This window comes from Euprymna scolopes, chromosome 46, assembly GCF_053919585.1.
Source record: "Euprymna scolopes isolate OS-2025 chromosome 46, ASM5391958v1, whole genome shotgun sequence".
Taxonomy (NCBI): Eukaryota; Metazoa; Mollusca; class Cephalopoda; order Sepiida; family Sepiolidae; genus Euprymna; species Euprymna scolopes.
Genome location: NC_136527.1, coordinates 98783582 through 98796717, shown reverse-complemented (window position 1 = coordinate 98796717; position 13136 = coordinate 98783582). Strand labels below are relative to the sequence as shown.

Genomic DNA, 13136 nt, shown 5'->3' with positions numbered 1-13136 from the left:
GAAAGAGGTTTGTATTTACTATAATCTTTTTACGTAAATATTACGCAAGTATAAATCACATAGAATAGCTGCATAATTACACGTAATGTAATTCCACAACCTAAAGTTGTATTTTCAAACAAAAAATTATAGGAGTATAGACATGTAAAATTATCACCTCCTTCCAAAAGCACATGCCATTGAGGAGTTTGCTATATCTATATATCTATAAAAGTGAAAGTGTCTGCCTGTGTACATTTTCCTTCGTAATAACTCTGTCAATTTTCAGTCTATAGACTCGAAATTTGATATACAGGGTACTGAGATTTGGGAAAATCTTTGTAATCTGTTTTCGGCCAGAAATTTGGCTGTTAAGGGATCAATGTTCAACGATTTAACCTTTGAGAACTCTACCAAACTCCTCCATCAATTTTGGGTATAAACACTTGAAATTTTAGATATAGGTTCGTTGGGCATGGATCTAACTTAAGAACTTGATTTGAGCCAAAGGCGACGGATTTTCTCAAGATCAGTATCGTTTTGAAGCTCGACCCTTCAGATGACAAATACTGAGAACTTGGCTAAAAACATTAATTCCTTCACCCTCAACTGGGCACTTTTCTAGAGGGAGGGATTGTTTTTTTTCACCGATATTTTCGAAAGTCATCCCCTCTTTTCGATTGTCTAGCCTTAATTTAAACCTACGTCACTTCCAGTTTGCCGGTGGTCGTAACAGCAAAGATGTCACGTTTTTTTCCCCCAGTTTTTTTTTTTCTCCTTCGCAGTACGAGTTCGAGCCTGACTTCCTACTACCAATTTTTTTTTTTTTTTTTATTCTGCTCAACACACACATCCAAACACCCAGGCAACGCCGGGCACCCATGCTAGTAAGTAATAATCTGTTGAAAATAATTATGAGTAAAGTTGTATGTTGGGAGTGTTTTGGATGTTGTGGTAGGAAGACGATTGCTCTGTGCCTAAACCTAAACGTAGATTCCATGAACAAAGCTTCTTTCTTAGAACTGCACGCCTGTGGAACTCTCTTCCGACTGCCTGCTTTCCAGCTGACTACAATCTGATTGTCTTTCAAGTCCAACGTCAACAAATTCTTGATGATCTGTCCCCCTAAGTAATCCAATTTACAAAATTCCCACAATGTTTACTACGCCATAACCACACTGACTAAAGCATACCCATTAAACCTTATCCTTGACTGGCCTCCGGGCCTTGATAAGTGGTGGTCCCTGTGTAAAAAAAGAGAAAGAAAAACTATATAGCTACTTGCCACAGCGCACAGCACTCACCCAACAACTTGTTAAAATAGCCCAGAAATTGAATATTACTTTCACTCCTACATACAGCGCCTGGTATTCCCGATATTTCACATTAATTTAGAAGGGTTTCGCTTGATATAAACTGATTCGGTTTTTATAATTTTTTTCCAAGGCTGAAACCAACAGGGATTTCAGATCTATTTAAATCTATTTCACAATCTGAAGGTTACGAGTTCAATCCCTGAGCTCTGCAATCTAGTTCTATCTTGATTTCCACTTGAACAAGATGTTACAGTTTAAATGAAATCGTCTTCCTACCACAACTACACAAAACACATAATTACTTTGCAGACACGACAACTTAAATAATTTATTACTAAGACTAGGACAACAGCACATGCCGAGGAGGAGAATGCAATGTAAGTAATAAATAGAGCTGTGACAACAGCATATTCTTTTCATTGTTTGGACTCTCGAGTGTGTATCCGTTGATATCTTATATGCTTTTATATAGAGTGATGTGGTTCTCGGTTGATTAACTGTGTGGGATATATACTCGAGAGTCAAAACAATGAAAATAATATGCTGTTGTCACAGCTCTATTTATTACTTATATTGCATTCTCCTCCTCGGCATGTGCTGTTGAATCATGCTATTCCTGATGATGATGATGCTGATGATGATGATGATGAAACAACATTCGTGTAATTTCAATTATCTTTGTTAAATATATATTTATTATTGTTGTTATTTATTATTATTATTATTATTATTGTTGTTATTATTATTATTATTATTATTATTATTATTGTTGTTATTATTATTATTATTATTATTATTATTGTTGTTGTTATTATTATTATTGTTGTTGTTGTTGAGTTAGTTGGGATGGAAGTTGAGAGGAAAAACTGAAAATAAAATAAGATGTGAAGACGAAACACCGGTTAAAGAGATGTAAGAGGGATTGGGAAGACAAAAAGAGAGGGTAAGGTGGAGAATGGAGAAAGAGAGAGAGAGAAAGGATTAAACACAGAGAGAGAGAGAGAGAGAAAGGATTAAACAGAGAGAGAGAGAGAGAGAGAGAGAGAAAGGATTAAACAGAGAGAGACAGAGAGAGAGGGAGAGAAAGGATTAAACAGAGAGAGAGAGAGACAGAGAGAGAGAGAGAGAGAAAGGGTTAAACAGAGAGAGAGAGAGAGAGAAAGGATTAAACAGAGAGAGAGAGAGAAAGGGTTAAACAGAGAGAGAGAGAGAAAGGGTTAAACAGAGAGAGAGAGAGAAAGGGTTAAACAGAGAGAGAGAGAGAAAGGGTTAAACAGAGAGAGAGAGAGAAAGGGTTAAACAGAGAGACAGAGAAAGGGTTAAACAGAGAGAGAGAGAGAGAGAGAAAGGGTTAAACAGAGAGAGAGAGAGAGAGAAAGGGTTAAACAGAGAGAGAGAGAGAAAGGGTTAAACAGAGAGAGAGAGAGAAAGGGTTAAACAGAGAGAGAGAGAGAAAGGGTTAAACAGAGAGACAGAGAAAGGGTTAAACAGAGAGAGAGAGAGAGAAAGGGTTAAACAGAGAGAGAGAGAGAGAGAAAGGGTTAAACAGAGAGAGAGAGAGAGAGAGAGAGAGAGAGAGGGTTAAACAGAGAGAGAGAGAGAGAGAGAGAGAGGGTTAAACAGAGAGAGAGAGAGAGAGAGAGAGAGGGTTAAACAGAGAGAGAGAGAGAGAGAGAGAGGGTTAAACAGAGAGAGAGAGAGAGAGAGAGAGAGAAAGGGTTAAACAGAGAGAGAGAGAGAGAGAGAGAAAGGGTTAAACAGAGAGAGAGAGAGAGAGAGAAAGGGTTAAACAGAGAGAGAGAGAGAGAAAGGGTTAAACAGAGAGAGAGAGAGAAAGGGTTAAACAGAGAGAGAGAGAGAGAAAGGGTTAAACAGAGAGAGAGAGAGAGAGAAAGGGTTAAACAGAGAGAGAGAGAGAGAGAAAGGGTTAAACAGAGAGAGAGAGAGAGAGAAAGGGTTAAACAGAGAGAGAGAGAGAGAGAAAGGGTTAAACAGAGAGAGAGAGAGAGAAAAAGGGTTAAACAGAGAGAGAGAGAGAGAAAGGGTTAAACAGAGAGAGAGAGAGAAAGGGTTAAACAGTGAGAGAGGGTTAAACAGAGAGAGAGAAAGGGTTAAACAGAGAGAGAGAGAGATAAAAGGAAAGAGAGAGAAAAGGAAAGAGAGAGAAAAGGAAAGAGAGAGAGAAAAGGAAAGAGAGAGAGAAAAGGAAAGAGAGAGAGAGAGATAAGAGCAATTTCCAGTCATAGAAAAACCAAGTCAATTATTTACTCAGAACAAACGCTTGAATCTAACGTTGCTGTAATAATCGTAGAAATGCTTCGTTTGATCATGCATGCAAATCGATTGGAAGTTCATGCCTCATTTTTTCATTGCAACAAATGTTTGCCGACATATGATTTTACTTTCAAATGAATGGGGAAATAAATTGTGCAAATTCTGAAGAAAATTTACCATAAAATAAGCCGAAACAAATTAGAGGCGAACTTGCAAAACGCAAACGAAGAAGAAGGAGAATAGAGAGGAACGAAAAGACACGGAAAGATTGAGAGAGAGAACCAGACGCAAAGACACAGACGGGGGGGGGGAGACGCAAAGACACAGGCGGGGGGGGAGACGCAAAGACACAGGCGGGGGGAGACGCAAAGACACAGAGGGGGGGAGACGCAAAGACACAGAGGGGGGAGAGACGCAAAGACACAGAGGGGGGAGAGACGCAAAGACACGGAGGGGGGGAGACGCAAAGACACAGGCGGGGGGGGGAGACGCAAAGACACAGGCGGGGGGGGAGACGCAAAGACACAGGCGGGGGGAGACGCAAAGACACAGAGGGGGGGAGACGCAAAGACACAGAGGGGGGGAGACGCAAAGACACAGAGGGGGGAGAGACGCAAAGACACAGAGGGGGGAGAGACGCAAAGACACAGAGGGGGGGGAGAGACGCAAAGACACAGAGGGGGGGGGAGACGCAAAGACACAGAGGAGGGGGGAGACGCAAAGACACAGAGGAGGGGGGAGACGCAAAGACACAGACGGGGGAGATGCAAAGACACAGACAGGGGAGACGCAAAGACACAGACGGGGGAGACGCAAAGACAAAGACGGGGGGGGGGACGCAAAGGCAAAAACTGGGGGGGACGCAAAGACACAGAGGGGGGGGAGACGCAAAGACACAGGGGGGGGAGACGCAAAGACACAGAGGGGGGGGGGGACGCAAAGACACAGAGGGGGGGGGGGCGCAAACACACAGAGGGGGGGGGGGAGACGCAAACACACAGAGGGGGGGGAGACGCAAACACACAGAGGGGGGGGGACGCAAACACACAGAGGGGGGGGGGAGACGCAAACACACAGAGGGGGGGGGAGACGCAAAGACAGGGGGGGAGACGCAAAGACACAGAGGGGGGGGAGACGCAAAGACACAGAGGAGGGGGGGAGACGCAGAGACACAGAGGAGGGGGGAAGACGCAAAGACACAGAGTGGGGAGGAGACGCAAAGACACAGAGTGGGGGGAGACGCAAAGACACAGAGGGAGAAGAGGGAGAGTCACAAGAAGACAGAGAGAGGGACGAACGAAAACAGAGGTAGATGAATAGACTGATTTTTCTTATAATTTGGTCCTAAAACTGCAATGCCCAACATTTTCTTAATAGTTTAAATTATTTTTTGTTTTTTTTGTTGTCTCAAAATGATATTTTATTCATTCCAAATTATCTCAGGTTTGACATTAACAAAATCATATTTCTCCTCAAGTTAGTCCAATTTTTTTTCACTTTACTCAAAAGTATTTTTTTTTAACATACAATCATCTTTAACTAATGCTGTTATTAAAATCCATATTTAAATTGTAAGCTGATCCCAAATTGACAATAATTCAACTTGTTTTTGTGTTTTTATCAATTAGTTATTGGAAAGTTTTAATTTTACAGAAATCCCTACTAAATATATAAAAGTCAATGTCTGTGTGTGTGTGTTCCTTATAGGTTCCTAATAGTTGAGTCTATCTTTTGCAAATTCCACACAAAGATAGTTTGTATATCTGGCAGTGTTCTTAGATATATTTTTTTTCTTTTAGAGAAATTCATCAGATAATTATTGAAAATCGAAAAAATAAAATCTTAAAAATAGCTTTTTTCTCTAATAGATAAAAAAAAAAGTTTACAAGGAAATATGATACGTTACACCGGCCAAGGTAAAATTTCAGCAAATCATTTCTTTAAAAAAAAAAAAAAAAAAAAACAGATTTATTATAATCTGGAGATATAGCTCAGAGGTTGAGCATTCGACTACAGATCGAATGATTTCTTGTTCAAGCCCGGGTGTACCTCACCATTTTTATTTCAATTTGTTTTCTTATTAATGAGCTCAGTTTACGATAAGAAGAGGTACCATTTAAAATCAACGCAAATCATTTCTTCGTTTGCATATTTTAAAACTAAACATTAATAAGAAATCACTTTTTAGGTTATTCATCGTCAAGCCCAAATATCAGCTGACATAATATTGTAAACAAACAGACGGAATTTGATGAACGACATTATTATTTTTTATTTATTTATTTATTTTTGCAAATTAATACACTGTGCAAAATATTTCTCGTATTATATGATAATCAATAGAAGATTGATTCTATAATGATACATACCCAATCTGCATAAATTAAAATATCATGTTTAATCGTATTGTACAACCAGGCAACGCCAGCTAACGGGTCCTGCTAGTATATAATATTCAATAGAGGATTGATTCTATAATGATACATACACAATCTGCATAAATTAAAATATCATGTTTAATCGTATTGTACAACCGGGCAACGCCAGCTAACGGGTCCTGCTAGTATATAATAATCAATAGAAGATTGATTCTATAATGATACATACACAATCTGCATAAATTAAAATATCATGTTTAAACATTGTACGACCGGGCAACGCCAGCTAACAGGTCCTGCTAGTATATAATAATCAATAGAGGATTGATTCTATAATAATACATACGCAATCTGCATAAATTAAAATATCATGTTTAATCGTATTGTACAACCGGGCAACGCCAGCTAACGGGTCCTGCTAGTATATAATAATCAATAGAAGATTGATTCTATAATGATACATACACAATCTGCATAAATTAAAATATCATGTTTAATCGTATTGTACAACCAGGCAACGCCAGCTAACGGGTCCTGCTAGTATATAATATTCAATAGAGGATTGATTCTATAATGATACATACACAATCTGCATAAATTAAAATATCATGTTTAATCGTATTGTACAACCGGGCAACGCCAGCTAACGGGTCCTGCTAGTATATAATAATCAATAGAAGATTGATTCTATAATGATACATACACAATCTGCATAAATTAAAATATCATGTTTAAACATTGTACGACCGGGCAACGCCAGCTAACAGGTCCTGCTAGTATATAATAATCAATAGAGGATTGATTCTATAATAATACATACGCAATCTGCATAAATTAAAATATCATGTTTAATCGTATTGTACAACCGGGCAACGCCAGCTAACGGGTCCTGCTAGTATATAATAATCAATAGAAGATTGATTCTATAATGATACATACACAATCTGCATAAATTAAAATATCATGTTTAAACATTGTACGACCGGGCAACGCCAGCTAACAGGTCCTGCTAGTATATAATAATCAATAGAGGATTGATTCTATAATAATACATACGCAATCTGCATAAATTAAAATATCATGTTTAATCGTATTGTACAACCGGGCAACGCCAGCTAACGGGTCCTGCTAGTATATAATAATCAATAGAAGATTGATTCTATAATGATACATACACAATCTGCATAAATTAAAATATCATGTTTAAACGTATTGTACAACCAGGCAATGCCAGCTAACGGGTCCTGCTAGTATATAATAATCAATAGAGGATTGATTCTATAATAATACATACGCAATCTGCATAAATTAAAATATCATGTTTAAACGTATTGTACAACCAGGCAATGCCAGCTAACGGGTCCTGCTAGTATATAATAATCAATAGAGGATTGATTCTATAATAATACATACACAATCTGCATAAATTAAAATATCATGTTTAATCGTATTGTACAACCAGGCAACGCCAGCTAACGGGTCCTGCTAGTATATAATAATCAATAGAGGATTGATTCTATAATAATACATACACAATCTGCATAAATTAAAATATCATGTTTAAACATTGTACAACCAGGCAACGCCAGCTAACAGGTCCTGCTAGTATATAATAATCAATAGAGGATTGATTCTATAATAATACATACACAATCTGCATAAATTAAAATATCATGTTTAATCGTATTGTACAACCGGGCAACGCCAGCTAACGGGTCCTGCTAGTATATAATAATCAATAGAAGATTGATTCTATAATGATACATACACAATCTGCATAAATTAAAATATCATGTTTAATCGTATTGTACAACCAGGCAACGCCAGCTAACGGGTCCTGCTAGTATATAATATTCAATAGAGGATTGATTCTATAATAATACATACGCAATCTGCATAAATTAAAATATCATGTTTAATCGTATTGTACAACCAGGCAACGCCAGCTAACGGGTCCTGCTAGTATATAATAATCAATAGAGGATTGATTCTATAATAATACATACGCAATCTGCATAAATTAAAATATCATGTTTAATCGTATTGTACAACCGGGCAACGCCAGCTAACGGGTCCTGCTAGTATATAATAATCAATAGAGGATTGATTCTATAATAATACATACACAATCTGCATAAATTAAAATATCATGTTTAATCGTATTGTACAACCAGGCAACGCCAGCTAACGAGTCCTGCTAGTATATAATAATCAATAGAGGATTGATTCTATAATAATACATACGCAATCTGCATAAATTAAAATATCATGTTTAATCGTATTGTACAACCGGGCAACGCCAGCTAACGGGTCCTGCTAGTATATAATAATCAATAGAAGATTGATTCTATAATGATACATACACAATCTGCATAAATTAAAATATCATGTTTAAACATTGTACAACCAGGCAACGCCAGCTAACGGGTCCTGCTAGTATATAATAATCAATAGAGGATTGATTCTATAATAATACATACGCAATCTGCATAAATTAAAATATCATGTTTAATCGTATTGTACAACCGGGCAACGCCAGCTAACGGGTCCTGCTAGTATATAATAATCAATAGAAGATTGATTCTATAATGATACATACACAATCTGCATAAATTAAAATATCATGTTTAAACATTGTACGACCGGGCAACGCCAGCTAACAGGTCCTGCTAGTATATAATAATCAATAGAGGATTGATTCTATAATAATACATACGCAATCTGCATAAATTAAAATATCATGTTTAATCGTATTGTACAACCGGGCAACGCCAGCTAACGGGTCCTGCTAGTATATAATAATCAATAGAAGATTGATTCTATAATGATACATACACAATCTGCATAAATTAAAATATCATGTTTAAACGTATTGTACAACCAGGCAATGCCAGCTAACGGGTCCTGCTAGTATATAATAATCAATAGAGGATTGATTCTATAATAATACATACGCAATCTGCATAAATTAAAATATCATGTTTAAACGTATTGTACAACCAGGCAATGCCAGCTAACGGGTCCTGCTAGTATATAATAATCAATAGAGGATTGATTCTATAATAATACATACACAATCTGCATAAATTAAAATATCATGTTTAAACGTATTGTACAACCAGGCAATGCCAGCTAACGGGTCCTGCTAGTATATAATAATCAATAGAGGATTGATTCTATAATAATACATACGCAATCTGCATAAATTAAAATATCATGTTTAATCGTATTGTACAACCGGGCAACGCCAGCTAACGGGTCCTGCTAGTATATAATAATCAATAGAAGATTGATTCTATAATGATACATACACAATCTGCATAAATTAAAATATCATGTTTAAACATTGTACGACCGGGCAACGCCAGCTAACAGGTCCTGCTAGTATATAATAATCAATAGAGGATTGATTCTATAATAATACATACGCAATCTGCATAAATTAAAATATCATGTTTAATCGTATTGTACAACCGGGCAACGCCAGCTAACGGGTCCTGCTAGTATATAATAATCAATAGAAGATTGATTCTATAATGATACATACACAATCTGCATAAATTAAAATATCATGTTTAAACGTATTGTACAACCAGGCAATGCCAGCTAACGGGTCCTGCTAGTATATAATAATCAATAGAGGATTGATTCTATAATAATACATACGCAATCTGCATAAATTAAAATATCATGTTTAAACGTATTGTACAACCAGGCAATGCCAGCTAACGGGTCCTGCTAGTATATAATAATCAATAGAGGATTGATTCTATAATAATACATACACAATCTGCATAAATTAAAATATCATGTTTAAACGTATTGTACAACCAGGCAATGCCAGCTAACGGGTCCTGCTAGTATATAATAATCAATAGAGGATTGATTCTATAATAATACATACGCAATCTGTATAAATTAAAATATCATGTTTAATCGTATTGTACAACCGGGCAACGCCAGCTAACGGGTCCTGCTAGTATATAATAATCAATAGAAGATTGATTCTATAATGATACATACACAATCTGCATAAATTAAAATATCATGTTTAAGCGTATTGTACAACCAGGCAATGCCAGCTAACGGGTCCTGCTAGTATATAATAATCAATAGAGGATTGATTCTATAATAATACATACACAATCTGCATAAATTAAAATATCATGTTTAAACGTATTGTACAACCAGGCAATGCCAGCTAACGGGTCCTGCTAGTATATAATAATCAATAGAGGATTGATTCTATAATAATACATATGCAATCTGCATAAATTAAAATATCAGGTTTAAACGTATTGTACAACCAGGCAATGCCAGCTAACAGGTCCTGCTAGTATATAATAATCAATAGAGGATTGATTCTATAATAATACATATGCAATCTGCATAAATTAAAATATCATGTTTAAACATTGTACGACCGGGCAACGCCAGCTAACGGGTCCTGCTAGTATATAATAATCAATAGAGGATTGATTCTATAATAATACATACACAATCTGCATAAATTAAAATATCATGTTTAAACGTATTGTACAACCAGGCAATGCCGGCTAACGGGTCCTGCTAGTATATAATAATCAATAGAGGATTGATTCTATAATAATACATATGCAATCGACATAAATTAAAATATCATGTTTAAACGTATTGTACGACTGAGCAACGCCGAGCTGTCAGCTAGTATCAATTTTTTTCTCTAACCCTTAAACAATTCTTATTGAGCTCAGCTGTCTGACCGGTTGAGATCAAACCGAAATAAACTAAAAATTATGTTTCTGAACTTTTGAGCTGAGGGGTGACAATTTGTATTATTTACATTTTATACAGACTATTGCTTTCATCTTGAGTGTTATTTTTACAACGTTTCTGTCGATGTAGCCTCCGACCTTCTTCAGTTGTATCTTGTCGAACTCGGGAATCAACACGGAATTTTCAACACAACACTGGGTTTAATACATAAATGTAGTATGTGCTCATTCCATCAGCCACGATCGGAAGTCATAATTAGGGCTAGGACAACAGCATATTCTTTTCATTGTTTTTACTCTCGAGTGTGTATCCGTTCATATCTTATATGCTTTTATATAGAGTGATGTGGTTGTCGGTTGATTAACTGTGTCTAACTGTGTAGGATATACACTCGAGAGTCAAAACAATGAAAAGAATATGCTGTTGTCATTGCCATAATCATAAATAATTCGCAATGGGAAAAGGACTTAAAAACAGAAACGATCGGACGTCACACAAAACAATAGAACAATTGAATTCCGACATATGGGACATAAATATAAGACATAAAAAATAAATAAATAAATAAAGTGAATGACATATTTGGCATTGCGCGCAAAAGCCAACACGTCCTACCCACAAAACCCCTCCTCATTCATCACTTTGTAAGCCTTGTCACAAATAGACATAGTAAACTATCGGGGGGGGGGTACTTGGTGTTGCCCAGGTGTGGAGAGGCTTTATGGTAAGGGTATTGATCGACAGAGCCCTAAAAAAAAAAGTTTCAAAACCTTTAAAACCTGAAAATAGCAGCAAGTACCCGTATGAACACACATACACAAAAAAACTCTAAAACTGAAATAGCAAGTACCCGTATGAACACACATACACACAAAAAAAAACCTCTAAAAACTGAAAATAGCAAGTACCCGTATGAACACAAAAAAAAGAGTTTCAAAACCTCTAAAAACTGAAAATAGCAAGTACCCGTATGAACACAAAAAAAAGAGTTTCAAAACCTCTAAAAACTGAAAATAGCAAGTACCCGTATGAACACAAAAAAAGAGTTTCAAAACCTCTAAAAACTGAAAATAGCAAGTACCCGTATGAACACAAAAAAGAGTTTCAAAACCTCTAAAAACTGAAAATAGCAAGTACCCGTATGAACACAAAAAAAAATTTCAAAACCTCTAAAAACTGAAAATAGAAACAAGTACCCATATGAACACAAAAAAAATTTCAAAACCTCTAAAAACTGAAAATAGCAAGTACCCGTATGAACACAAAAAAAATTTCAAAACCTCTAAAAACTGAAAATAGCAAGTACCTGTATGAACACAAAAAAAATTTCAAAACCTCTAAAAACTGAAAATAGCAAGTACCTGTATGAACACAAAAAAAATTTCAAAACCTCTAAAAACTGAAAATAGAAACAAGTACCCGTATGAACACAAAAAAAATTTCAAAACCTCTAAAAACTGAAAATAGAAGCAAGTACCCGTATGAACATACATACACAAGAAAACGTAGTAAGCAGGCTGGCTCAAACCTGTAACGATAGAAGGAAAATGCCCAACCACACTTCTCCTGAATCGATACTGTTGAGTCCAGTGGCAAGGAAAAGTCCAGGATGACTGAAAACAATGCCAAGATAAGCGGAGAGCGCATACAGCACCTAGAAGTTCCAAATGGTCATCCATTTAGTACTGACCAGGTTCAACGTTGCTTAACTTCAGTGATCAAGCATGAACTGGTGTGTCAACGTGATTATGCCGTACTATACTATAACATACTACAAACATTAAATTAGTGTATCTATATACTAATTTAAAGTTCGTAGCATGTTATTACTAGGATTGTGACAACAGAGTATTCTTTTCATTGTTTTGACTCTTGAGTATATATCCGTTAATATCTTATGTTTTTATATAGACTGATGTGGTTCTTGGTTAATTAAGCATGTTAAACTGTCGTATATATACCCGAGAATGAAAAGAATATTTTCTTGTCACAGCCCTAGTTATTACTTTCTATCCTCCTATTTAATAAATAGGATATTTAGATTGTATAATTTATAATCTGGAAACCGCGACACACATATGTACGTTAAAGGTACTACGGTATAAATATATAGTTCCAATTTACAATGCCTCCCCACAGGACTGAGTTAGACACCAGGGTCGTTTTTTTTTTAATGTGGAGAAAAGGAACAAAAACAAAAATTGTCTCAGTCGTGAAGCATTTCTCCTCCACTGACAACAGAGAAAATAATACATATATAGTTTATTAATAGTAATAGTATTCAATAGTTCAAGATTGGTGCATGGAATTTTTTGCGTAAATTTAATTTCCCTGGCAATGTCGGGATACAAGTTGGATAGTACATGTAATATATCACCTGCAGGACAGTACATTTGTGTATTTCTTTGACAAACAATTCATAAACCACTTTCAT

The 13136-nt window shown here is 36.2% G+C and overlaps 1 protein-coding gene across 18 annotated transcripts in view; it reads right to left on the bottom strand.

Annotated features, from left to right (window-relative positions):
• LOC145270654 (RIMS-binding protein 2-like) overlaps nucleotides 1–13136 on the bottom strand; it is a 1565000-nt gene that overhangs the window by 1180341 nt on the left and 371523 nt on the right. The gene's annotated exons all lie outside the window — the stretch shown is intronic.